Here is a 13,362-nt window from a genome sequence, read left to right as displayed (position 1 = left end):
CAGTAACCGCTTGTCCTCGTTTTTTTTTCTGTGTCCCCTGTCCTGCTTCGCGCTGCACAACTCAGTCTCATGGAAAACCAACTAGCCCAAACCATCGCCCCCTACTAAGATGTCGGAACAGCAGCTAGAAAAGGGGTTTGTGTTCGAGGTTCCGCGTAACAAACATAGTTTTCTCGTATAATCAAATTACAGTTCGACGCTACCATGTCTATAGAGGGAGTGTAAGTCGTATTTTACGAATTTTATGCCGCGTTTTACTTTGAGAAAATCAGTTACTTCAGTAATGCATATGCGCCAGCCGAAGGGCAAACGTAGTTCGGGATATTTTTTACACAGTAACGGCGTCGACGCCGGATTTTCTGCGACACGCAGAAAATCCGGCGCTAGGCACAGTTTCTGACCTAGTCCGCGTCTCCCACGGTAAGCTTTTTACTGACATTTTCCTTTGTGTGTGAAATCAAAGTTCATTTCACACGCAAAGGAAAATGTCAGTAAAAAGCTTACCGTGGGAGACGCGGACTAGGTCAGAAACTGCCTAGCGCGATACTTCAGCCAGACACCTTCGCCTTGGACACACTGGAGCGTGTCATTTACCCAGGCTTCCCTTCTTTCATGTCGACGCCACGATGGCGCAACCACATTGCTCTCTATTTCTCAGCATACCCATGTTAGTGCAGTGCACTGTGAAACACCCTCCACTCCCAGGCTCATCCCGATGCCCGGTAACTGGGTGTCGGGATAAGACGAAGATGAGACAACATTGCTGGAGTAAATGTTAGCACGGTGAAGCGCGGTCTAAATTTAAGTTCGTCAAGGATAAAATCATCGGCTCAAAGAATGAGGCACTGAGGGGGAGGGGAGGGGGCATTTCGCGCACACACGCACAGCCACGCTGCTGGCTCAGCCAGCTAAAGCATAGCCTTCAAGTTTTGTTTCTACTCTATGAGGGTCACCTCTGGAGCGTGGATTAAGGATCCACTCATAGCCTAAACAAAGCCAAGTCGCAGATTTTCAGTAGCCCAAATATAGCCACGTAGCCAACTCACCCAAGTCGACGCCGAAAATTTTTTTCTGTAGCCCAATTTGGCTATATATAGCCAAACCTGGCAACGATGCTTGGCGTCTGGGGGCAGCTGCTTTTATACGCCTCGTGCACCGCCTATAGAGGCGCCACTGAAAGCCACCTAGCGGCCGCTTCCAACAGTACATGCGGGAGCAGTAGCAGACGACAACCATTTGCAGCAAGGGTGGCTGAAGTTCGCGGCTGCGATTTCTCCTTTGTTCGGGTGCCAGGCTTCTTCTGCGGTGATAGCTGTAGGGAAGATTCTGACCTTTGTGCGAGCGGGTATGAACACGATGTTACCGGTGTTTGGGATAACATGGTCCACATACGTGCAAGGTGTGTCCCGCAGACAAACGCCATGAACCCCATTTACATGACGTGGAGCTCATGTTCACTAGCCGATAAATTTTGTTGAGTGATGCGGTCTCTCGATGGTTTTTTTTTTATTCTACCCTTGCCGCAATGCTGCTTCTGTACCTGAATAATAAGCACCCGTCGTTAGTGCAGATTTATATCAAACAAATCCGCACGGTGAAGTCTCTGCATATGCCGTTGTTATTTTTCTGCCGATGAATACATGTGACATCGCCGAATAAGTGCAGCCGAAGTCGCCTCAAGAAGAGTAATTGCTAATTTATTGATGGAAACGCGAACACTACCCAACGAAGTCACCAAACACATGGGTTAATAAAAGCGCGTGTTAGTGCTGTACCGCCGATGCAATTCTGCTGCATACGCCGATGAACTACCGTTCCCGCTGCAGTTTGTGCAATTTTATATTCCCCAAGGGAGCTGCTTGGAAACGTACAGAGCTAAAGACTGACTAACTTTTCAGTACTTTTTTATATTACTAGAGAGAGGTGCCACATGATATATGTAAAGGCAGAGCAGCGCCAGTCAAAGTAGATGAGCGCTGGCGGCAAGGCCCGGTTTAGTCGTCTGCAGCGTAAGTATAAGAAAATTCAGTTGAGTACAAAACTCACATGCAAGAAGGGACTACGTTGTGAAACAAACAAATCACTCGGCGTGTTAAGTTTGCTCAGGCAGCATCGAGGTGTGATGACTTTCCAAACGGGACGCGAACTTTTCAGCGAGATATGGAACAAAAATACCACATGCAGCAACTATTAGCAATTCTCGCCCTGAACTTCCTATTTTCTAAACATATTTCCAAAAACGCAAACAATATCTAAGATGCCCTCGGGCGAAAAGAATAAAGCTGTTAAAGAAGCACTTCCTTGGTATCATTCCGATAAGACACAACGTGATTTATACCCTTTACAAACAAGGTAGGATGAAAACTTCGCAGCTCAAAAGAATCGACAAGAGTTATGCATGCAGCAACTAGCAACAGTTAAACATGTGCAAAGCCACGCATAAAATCGATGTAAAAACATGAAGTGCGCGACAGCTGGTGCGAGGATTTACCGCGCCACATGAAACCAACAATTTCAGTTCTTGCAAACTTCAGTAGCTTTAACATACAACGCAATGCGCTCGTGTAGTCGTGCTGCCTAGCTAGCGCAACGCGGTAAAGAAGCGGAAAACAAGCGGCAAACAGCATCCCGAACTTTAGCGAAATGCCTTTAAACCTCATGCTGCACTGCAGACGAACTTCGTTGCCCACGCGTCTAACTATGATCGAGTGGAAAAAAACACCGACGAGACAAAGGAAAGGATGAGAACAAGAAATTTCCCTTCGAAGCGACGATCCATTTTTGCTACTGTCAAGAATGGCGAGCCGCTGAGCAGGATTGCCACCTTGCCACCCGATTACGACAAGGGGTGCAAGACGCGCACCTCTCGCTCTCCGTCGCTGCAGCTGCGAGGCGTTCAAAGAGGCGACCTTTGCGCTGGAATCCGCCGCCTTCCTCCAGCCCCTTCGACATTGTGACGGAACTGGTTCGGTGCGTGAACAATGATTCCGGAGTTCCCCAACGCGGAGCTGATTTGACACGCACGGACAAACTGCCGTGGGGACGACGTATTTTGGTGCGTCTCACGTTTTGGCGTGGCACGGAACAACGAGCGACCCTCGATCGGCGTCGATAGTTCCCGGAACGGCACCCTGACAACGTCGTCGTCGGACCTCAGAGCGCGGTTGCCTTTGTGAACGTAAACTGGTCTGCAGAGCAGCGGCGCGTTGGTGATGAGTAAACGAACAGTCGCCGCGTCGTAGGACCGGCGGATCGAGTGTATAAAAACTGTGGTTGTGCGAATGCTGAGAACACTTCTCTTGAGCAGTCATGTTAGACTGAGTCACTTCTCTCATGCAGTCCTGTTGGACTAATACTCTTTTCTTGAGCAGTCATGTTAGACTGAGTCACTTCTCTCATGCAGTCCTGTTGGACTAATACTCTTTTTCTCAAGCAGTCATGTTAGACTGATTTAGTTTCTGTAAATAAACCCTTTTCCTCGTTCTCGATGAGAAGCAGTTCTTCACTTCATCAACGATCTCAGCGTAAATAAGTTGGACGACGGCATGGGCCAGCTACCTCCGAATTCATGCCGTACTCCAATCTTGGCAAAGGACCACGGACCATGGGATTGAGCCCCCAATCCTGACAACTGGCTGACAGCGGTGAGATGGACTTTGCGACATGGTGCTGTATCTGCGGTGAGTGCTTGGTTTTTGCTTTGACTCTCTAGGCTTCATTTTGTGGTTATTCTGTTTAGAACAGTAGGGAAGCTAGATTGTTGTGTGTTAGCTAGGTTGTGTTTTCCTAGCTAGATTTAGAGAGCAGAATCAAGGCAGTAAAGCAGCAGTCATGGAATTAAGGACACTGCTGAGAGACGAGTTGTTGATTGTTGGTGAGGAACTGGGCCTAGATGTACGTAAAGAAATGCTAAAATCAGAATTATTGCATATCATTTCCGAACAGGCCAGTGAGGAAGAAGTTGAACTGGGGTTTGAACTTCTGAAAAAGAGAGAAGAACGAGAGAGAAAAGAAAGGGAGGAACGCGATAAAGATCGCGAGTTAAGAAAAATGCAACTTGAACTTGAAAGCAAACGTTTGGAGTTGTCTCAAGGAAGTGAAGGCGCTCTGGGACGATCAAGTGAGGCAGAATCATACCGCATGGACAGGCTATTAAAGCCATTTGAGGTCGGGACCGACATAGGCTTGTTCCTAAGCAATTTTGAAAGGACTTGCGAAAAGATGAACTTCGGCCCGAGTACATGGCCACAGCGGTTGCTGTCTATGTTGCCGTGTGAGGCAGCGGAAGTAATCGCCAGACTGAGTGTGCAGGATGCATATGATTATGCAAAAGTTAAGGCTAGTCTCCTGAAGAAATACCGCCTTTCAGCCGAAGCTTTTCGGCAAAGGTTTAGGAGCACAGGCAAGAAAGATAGCGAGGGCTATCCGGAGTTTGCGTATAGCTTAAAGGCCAACCTAGTCGAGTGGCTTAAAAGCGCGGAAGCGTACGACAGCAGAGACATGATCATTGAATGCATGTGTCTAGAGCAGTTTTACAAAACCATCCCCCAAGCTGTGAAACTGTGGGTGCAAGACAGAGGTAATGTAAACACTGTGGAAAGGGCGGCTGAATTAGCCGAAGAGTACGCAACCCGTAGAAAGTTGAACGCCGAGGAGGGAAACTGGGACGGTCGAAATGGACCGCGGAAACCATTTCCGTTCAAAAAGGGTGCGCAAACTAGACGATCCGAGCCTGTAGACATGGCGCAAAAGCCCGCAGAAAAGAGCGAGGAGAAACTTAACGGAGAAACCGCACAAAAAGAACAGAAAAGAAAATTCGAATCTGTTAGACCAATTCGCTTGCCACAAACTGGGACATATAGCTGTAAACTGCGAGAAGTCTAGCGTAGTTTTTTCCTACGTAGAGGAAAAAGATGAGAATATGGAACTTTTAAGTCCATATCTCCACGACCTGCAAGTTAATGGAAAACCATGCCGAGTGCTAAGAGACAGTGCCGCCACGCTGGACATTGTCCATCCGTCTTACGTGATGGTAGATGACTTCACCGGAGAAGTAGCATGGATAAAACAGGTTGTAGAAGAACACAGCGTGTGTCTGCCCATGGCCAAAGTCAAAATCAGTGGACCATTCGGGGAGCTAGAGACTGAGGCTGCAGTTTCCAAATTTTTGTCACTGCAGTATCCCTACATCTTTTCGAATCGTTCGAATCAGTTACTGCGTGACAGAGGGCTCAAACTGGGAGAGGGCATAGTACAGGCATTGACCCGAGGCCAAGCTCGTAAGATCGCGGCGCTTTCGGCTGAAAATGCTCAAGCTCCTCCAGCGGAAGCAGAAAAGGGCATAACTTCAATACCCGAATCCGAGCTAGGCCCGAGGGACAAAAGAACAGTTGAGGAGAGCCTGCCAGCTGTACCCGATACCCAACATTGAGGAACGAATTGAAAGAGTTAGCGCTGCTAAATACATTTCAACTATATATCTCGTGCGGGGGTACTGGCAAGTTCCCCTTTCAGAAAGTGCCAGCCGCTATGCCGCATTCATCTCGCCTGTAGGCACTTTTCGCCCTCTCGCACTCAGCTTCGGGCTGAAGAACGCGCCGTTTAGCTTCTCTAAGTTAATGGATATTGTCCTAAAAGACTTGCAGGAGTTCGCCTTACCTTATCTTGATGATGTAGCCATTTTTTCAGACAGCTGGGAACAACACGTATCGCACCTCAAACAGGTGTTCTCACGGTTGAGGGAAGCCGGCTTAACGATGAAAGCGGAAAAGTGTAGGTTTGGTTGTTCGCAGGTTACTTATCTGGGCCATGTTGTTGGTCAGGGCATGAGACGGCCGGCTGAGCTGAAAATAGCGACGATTGGAGATTTTTCTCAGCCGCGCACGAAAACGGACGTTCGTTCATTTTTGGGACTTGTGGGGTACTATCAACGGTACATTCCGAATTACTCGCAATTGGCAAGTCCATTAACAGACGCCCTCCGAAAGGGAGCACCGAGTAACGTACACTGGGATAAGGACAAAGAGAACGCTTTCCAAAGTTTGAAAACGCTATTGGTTTCTCGCACTGTGCTTCGCGCGCCAGACTACACAAAGGAATTCATAGTTCAATGCGACGCAAGCGACAGAGGTATGGGCGTGGTACTTAGTCAAGTCGGCGACGATAACGAGGAGCATCCTATCCTCTACGCCAGCCGTAAACTAAATGTAAGAGAGGAAGCCTACAGCGCTTCAGAGAAGGAATGCGCTTGTTTGGTTTGGGCCGCCCAGAAGTTGTCGTGTTACTTGTACGGAGCGAAGTTCATCTTCGAGACCGACCACTGTCCTCTGACGTGGCTCAATCAAATGTCACACAAAAACGGCCGCTTGCTCCGATGGAGCCTCACTCTCCAAGAGTACAACTTCTCCGTTAGATATAAGAAGGGAAAGTTGCATAGCAATGCGGATGGTTTGAGCAGGCTAATTTGAATTCTGCGTTTGAGGGTCCCGCCTAAATTTTGGGGTTACTAGTGTTAGCTTTTCTTTAGGCGAAGAAAATCCCCTCTCATTCAGCAGAATTCCCTCCATTAATTGCTGAATTTGTCAGCAGGAATTTGCTTCAGAAATTGGCATAGTGAAATGTAGCATTTTTTTTTGTTTCTGCACTTATGTTGTTTTTTTTTTTTATGAAGCCTAGCGAGTCTAAAGTGATAGCCAATGCACGCCATCTCGGCGCAGAGCCGTGTTGTGGGATTCATTTTGCAGTTGCCTGTCCTTGTTGGATGTTTTGGGGCGGTGACATCAATGCACAAGTGGTCGCTGCGAGCCAAGACATCAATCCCCCCCTGACCAGCAGCCGTTCTCTTCCTGCCTAGCGGTTGTCAGCGCTAGACAGTCGAGATTTTTCGGGCCATGGAGGCGCTGTCAAGAATGGCGAGCCGCTGAGCAGGATTGCCACCTTGCCACCCGATTACGACAAGGGGTGCAAGACGCGCACCTCTCCCTCTCCGTCGCCTCAGCTGCGAGGCGTTCAAAGAGGCGACCTTTGCGCTGGAATCCGCCGCCTTCCTCCAGCCCCTTCGACATTGTGACGGAACTGGTTCGGTGCGTGAACAATGATTCCGGAGTTCCCCAACGCGGAGCTGATTTGACACGCACGGACAAACTGCCGTGGGGACGACGTATTTTGGTGCGTCTCACGTTTTGGCGTGGCACGGAACAACGAGCGACCCTCGATCGGCGTCGATAGTTCCCGGAACGGCACCCTGACAACGTCGTCGTCGGACCTCAGAGCGCGGTTGCCTTTGTGAACGTAAACTGGTCTGCAGAGCAGCGGCGCGTTGGTGATGAGTAAACGAACAGTCGCCGCGTCGTAGGACCGGCGGATCGAGTGTATAAAAACTGTGGTTGTGCGAATGCTGAGAACACTTCTCTTGAGCAGTCATGTTAGACTGAGTCACTTCTCTCATGCAGTCCTGTTGGACTAATACTCTTTTCTTGAGCAGTCATGTTAGACTGAGTCACTTCTCTCATGCAGTCCTGTTGGACTAATACTCTTTTTCTCAAGCAGTCATGTTAGACTGATTTAGTTTCTGTAAATAAACCCTTTTCCTCGTTCTCGATGAGAAGCAGTTCTTCACTTCATCAACGATCTCAGCGTAAATAAGTTGGACGACGGCATGGGCCAGCTACCTCCGAATTCATGCCGTACTCCAATCTTGGCAAAGGACCACGGACCATGGGATTGAGCCCCCAATCCTGACACTACCGTAGCTCCCGCTGATGAGGCGTTGCCGGGAATGATTAGAACCGTATCGCCGGCACGTTTTCACCGGTATTTGAGCCCCCCACCCTGGAACAATTCTTATTCGACATTCCCTGAAGCTTTGGCCACCCCACACGTGCGAATGGTTTTGCCTATCTTGCTCTGAAAACTTAAATAAGACAGAGAAGCACGATCAACGACACAAGAAACTACGGCGCGCGCCAGGCTCCTCTCCCGCGTGTTCTGCGCAAGGCCGGCCGCCACCAGTGGCGCGACCGTCGGCTTGCACGGCGAGTAGAGGGCAAGAAGGCACGCCTCGATAGAGGCGCACGTGACGGCGGCGCCCGGACACGTTGTGACAAGAAGTGACGCATCCGCCGGGCCGGCGCCGGTCAGACCTCCTCGCTTCACAGTTGGGGAGCTCCTCCACCGGCTGCCGCGCTTTGACAAGCGTGGGCACCAACATGCACACACGCACACGCACACACACGAAGACACGTGGCATTGAAACATGCCTGGACGCGCTTGGAGGAGGCGTTGGGACAGCGCTGAACTGGCCAAAATGTCCGCCGCTGTGAACGAAGCACCGGCGTCCGTTGCTTCCGCGCCGGCTATGCCGCACGTCGGAGGCGAAACGTAACAACACTAAGCCATGAAAGCAGGCTCGAGATGTAGAAATGTTGAAATTCATGGAATTCGTGAGGCGCCTAAGCAAGATTAATTTGCGCATTGATGGAACTTAGCTCAAGGCTACAATTATTGGCACCAAAACATTAGCAAAGGCTCTATTCTCGACACATGGCGGCCGCACGGCAGCCATTATCCGCGATGTCGGCACTCTACTGTCGAGAGATCATGCGTTTTGAAATATTTGGAGAAAGTGGGAGTTCTGCAAAACGCTATTTTGTGTTTTCATCATGATCACTAAACCTGACGTGGAAGTACAGCGAGGCGTGGCACTTGCGGAGGCGCCGGATGTTTGCGTGCATGCGTGAGTAATAGCGGGTGCGAGAGAGAAAATGTGGGGACTTTTGCTCCTTTTATATATGACTGCCTACGGCACTACGGAGGTGATTAGTACGTGTTTGATGCATTTGTCCCTAGGCGTGCCGGCATGGCGGAGTGGTGTCGAGTTCGCTTACGCTCCGACGCCGACTGCCGGGCGCGGTGAAACAGGTGGTAACATCGCAAATGTTTCCGCGGGAGCAGTAGGGACCGTGGAAGAGGCCGGTCCGCATATATTGAAAATCTAGAAGGCAGAGCGCCTTAGCAACCGCGGTTGAACGCGAGTGGCTGAAAGGGCGCTGGTGATGCTCGACGCCCCTGCAACCGCTATGACAACACGACGTGCCCCCCTTAACTGCTTCTCAAATGTAGGCGGTTTTTCATGTGTTTAAGTGGCAGTAATTTGAAGTAAAGCTGATTGAGGCTTACAGCTGTTTGCAGAATACAAAAAAGTAAACGGATAAACTTCATTAAACGTCCTGCAGGACGCGCGTCAGCGCGCAGTGGACGTCTCCCATGCAGGGACCAAGAGAGAGTAAAAGTAATGCCAGTATATACAGGGTGTTTCAGCAAACACTTGGAAAATTTTTAGAGGTTGCCTGTGGCAGAGACCTCAATTCTAGTTTATGAGCCGATCTACTCGAAGCGAGTGACACTACTTGCACAAAAAATTTAAATGCAAAATTGACTATTTAAGAAGAATTCACTAATTATATTGTACCTAATTATCTTAACACCCATATTGCAATTTACAAATTCTAGCAGTGGACTTCGCAAGGCGGATCCACTTGGAACGAACTCTCAGGGCGGCACCAGTTTCGAGATATAAATTACCAAATTTTGCGGAGAAATGCATTGGCGTTCCAGTTGCTTGTGTGCTTCAGTACATGAAACGACGTTTTGTTAACAAATCAACTGGAACGCCAACGCATTTCTCCGCAAAGTTCGGGAATTTGTCTCGAAACTGGTGTCATCTTGAAAATTGGTTCCAAGTGGATCCGCCTTGCGAACTCCAAGGCTAGAATATGTAAATTAGAATATGGGCCACAATGTAATTACTTAAAACTTGATAGTGAATTTTTATTAATTAGTCAATTTTTTATCTGAATTTTTTGTGCAAGTATTGTCCGCCGCTTCGAATAGACCAGCTCATGAACTAGAATTGAGATATCTGCCACAGACATGGAGGAAGGAAACTGAGGAGAGGCCCTACCCCCTCCGCGCGCTAGGAGAAAAGTGTGGAGGAAATGACGTAGTAGGTTCTCCTTTGTTTTGCTGTTTTTTTTATTTCTTTGCTGTAGTGGCCCCGCCTTTCGGGCCACAATGGCGGCTTTGTTATTGTTTTGTGCGCTCACACGTGTAGCTCCGTAGGTTTCGTACCGTGTCAAAGGCACCGTGCTGCGTTGGTCTCCGTGTTTTGTTGCGCTGTGTTATCTGGACCGTGCTCTACCGCATGTTGCTGTGGCCAGGTGGGAGAGGACGAGCTAAAGTTCGTGAAATGAACGCGCATGCAACGCTGTACGCAATGTACCGCGCCACGGCAATAAAGAATTTTAGTGCGTCCCTTACTCCGGCAGGCGCGGGCGATTTGCCGGATGAGCGGAGTCATAAACGTGAGCGGCCAGATTGGTGGTGCCAGCTGGTGGTGCAAAGCTCAACCACCTAAACACAGAGCCAATTACTATATTCTTCTTAGCTGGGGTGTAAGTTTTCGACAGCAGCGTAATTGTGAACACAATTACACCGCTGCCGAAAATTTGCACCAGCAGCGAAGCATAATAAAGTAGGTTACTGCAATTTTACCTCTGTGTTTGTCTGGTTGAGCTCTACAACACCAGGCGGCTTCACCGCTCCGGCCACTCACGTTTACGCCCCCGACCATCCGGCAATCCACCCAAACCGCCCCAGTTTGCCGGAATAGCGGACACGCTAAAAGTCTCTAATGGCTACGGACGAAGGAATATTCGCGGGAAATTTTGCCCTCTTTCGCGGAATCATGCTACCGTGCTAACGATTGCTTAGTATTGCTGCGGAGCGCACGGGTCCGAGCAGCACGGTTGCGCGCAGCGCGGCGTGGTTTCGCGAGAAATGTAAACAAGAGAGGAGAGCTGGCCCGATAGGCGGAGCAACGCCATCAGCAACGCCGACTTCCGGCTTCACTTTAGCTTCACAAAGAGTGACGTCAGGGCCTCTCCTTAGTTTCCTTCCTCCGTGGCCACAGGCAACCCTGTGTATATATTCCCTTTTCCGTGCAACTCACTTCAGAAATGTATTGGTGTTTGTTGCTTGAGGAATATACATAACGAATCTGTTCGGCGAACTGACACAGACTGCTCGACCCAAATTCTTTTAGTGAAATATGCCTTCTGGACCGTATGGCTGCATCCAGAAAGAAGCCGAAGCGTCGTTAGTAAGTTTCATGGGACATATTGAAGATATATACCAGTGGAGGTTCAAAAATCAAGTGTAAGGCTTGTGGTGTTTTCCTTACGAAGATTTGCGAGGTTCTGTTTTATGTACAGATGAAGCGAATAGTTCTCAGTTTGTATATTTAACGCTGTATCGAGACATGGTGAGGCAGAAGGTGCTTGAATTTCTGTTTCTAGGCGCCCTAAGCTGCGCTGTAGTACCTCGAGTATACTTAAGGCATTGCAATCGGGGCTGTAAAAAACTGCTTCATGGTTTCAATTCGAAGTTGTAGTGAACTGATGGTTTTCGTGAACAATGCGTGCCTCGCCCATAACGACAGTCGATTGCTGCGGTTGAGTGAAGGGTGTGCCGTATTGCCGATAAAGTCTACTGAGGTACACTATGAAGCAGTTCATCGTTTGCAACTGATTGACTCTCGATCTTAACCACGAAACTTTTCGTTCATGTGATTGCTGCTATGGTGAATTAACTATGTAAATCAGGGGCGTAGCCAGGGGGGGGGGGAGGCTTATGGGGCTTCAGCACCCCCCCCCCCGACATTTTTTAGTGCTCTCCATGCACCGGCGACCAAAGCAACCTCCTGCGCAGGAAATCATTCTTGTAAGCGCTGCCGGTGTTCAACCAGGCTCCGACAAGGTGCGAACAGTGCAACAATTTCCCGTGCCGTGCTCAGTCAAAGATATTCGGAGTTTCGTAGGATTATTTTCCTCGTTTAGTCGCTGTGTCCGAAACTTCGTGGACATCGCCTACGCTCTCACTGGACTCTTGAAGAAGGACGTTCCTTCCGTGTGGGGACCCGAACAAGCAGCTTCGTTTTCTGCCCTCATCCGTCTACTGACTACACCACCAATACTGGCCTATTTCGACCCCTCATCGCTATACAGAACTTCGCACCGATGCCAGTGGTCTTGGAATTGGGGCCGTCCTTAGCCAAAAACAGCACGGCAAGGAACGTGTCATCGCTTACGCCAGCCGCCTTCTTTCATCGTCCAAACGGAACTTTTCCATCACTGAACGTGAGTGCCTGGCTATAGTGTGGCCTGTCACCAGATTTACACCTTACTTGTTTGGTCGAACTTTTCCTATGATTACAGACCACATTATGCCCCCTGCTGGCTCTCGTCGCTCAAGGATCCGTCTGGACGTCTCGGCCGCTGGCCACTACGGCTCCAAAAACACTCGTTTGTTGTGCAATACAAACCTGGACAATTGCACCAAGAGGCAGATTGCTTGTCACGCCACCCTGTCGATGCCTCCGACCTCATTGACCCTGACTCAGGCGCCTGCGTACTGTCCATCCTTGCTTCGGATGATATCGCATCGAACAGCGACGAGACGCGTCTTTAAGGCTTATCATCGACCGTCTAACTGCTCCATCACCAGACCATTCTGTTCGCCTGTTTCAGCTACACGACAACGTTCTGTATCGTCGTAATCTCAGCTCAGATCGCCCAGAGCTTCTGCTCGTCCTACCTCGCCATCTACGCTCCAGCGTTCTTCACCATGCAGCTCTACTGCGTACCGACTGCCGGTCACCTAGGTGTCTCGCGTACATACGCCCTTGTCCGGCGTTGGCTTTTCTGTTCTGCTTTACCGTTCTGTGTGCCGCTACGTCGTTGCTTGTGAACGCTGTCATCGCCGCCAGCACCCTTCACCACTGCCTGCAGACCAGCTACAACCAATTGATATCCCTGCAGAGTGATTCTTCCGCGTCGGCCTTGACCTTCTATGCCCTTCCCTTACGTCCATCTCGGGAAATAAATGGGTCGTGGTCGCGACAAACTACGCCACGCGCTTCGCAATCACCAGGGCATTGCCGACAAGTTGTTCTACAGACGTCGCTGACTTTCTCCTTCACGACGTTAATTTACATCGTGGCGCCCTCGGCAGCTCCTCACCGATCGCGGGAGGTACTTCCTCTCACGAGCAGTACATGACATCCTTCGCGCCTGCTCCACTGAACGTAAGCTCACCATCCGCTTATCATCCACAGATGAACGGACTGACCAAGCGCCTGAACCGAACGCTAACTCAGATGCTGGTCATGTATGTTTCACCTGATCAACATGACTGGGACAGCACGTTACCATTTGTTACCTTCGCGTGCAACTCGTCACGGCATGACACCGCTGGATATTCACCGTTTTATTTACAGTTTGGCCGACATCCTGCATTACTAGTCGA

The sequence above is a fragment of the Dermacentor albipictus genome, chromosome 9, assembly GCF_038994185.2.
Source record: "Dermacentor albipictus isolate Rhodes 1998 colony chromosome 9, USDA_Dalb.pri_finalv2, whole genome shotgun sequence".
Lineage (NCBI taxonomy): Eukaryota > Metazoa > Arthropoda > Arachnida > Ixodida > Ixodidae > Dermacentor > Dermacentor albipictus.
Note: the sequence above shows the minus strand (reverse complement) of the source record.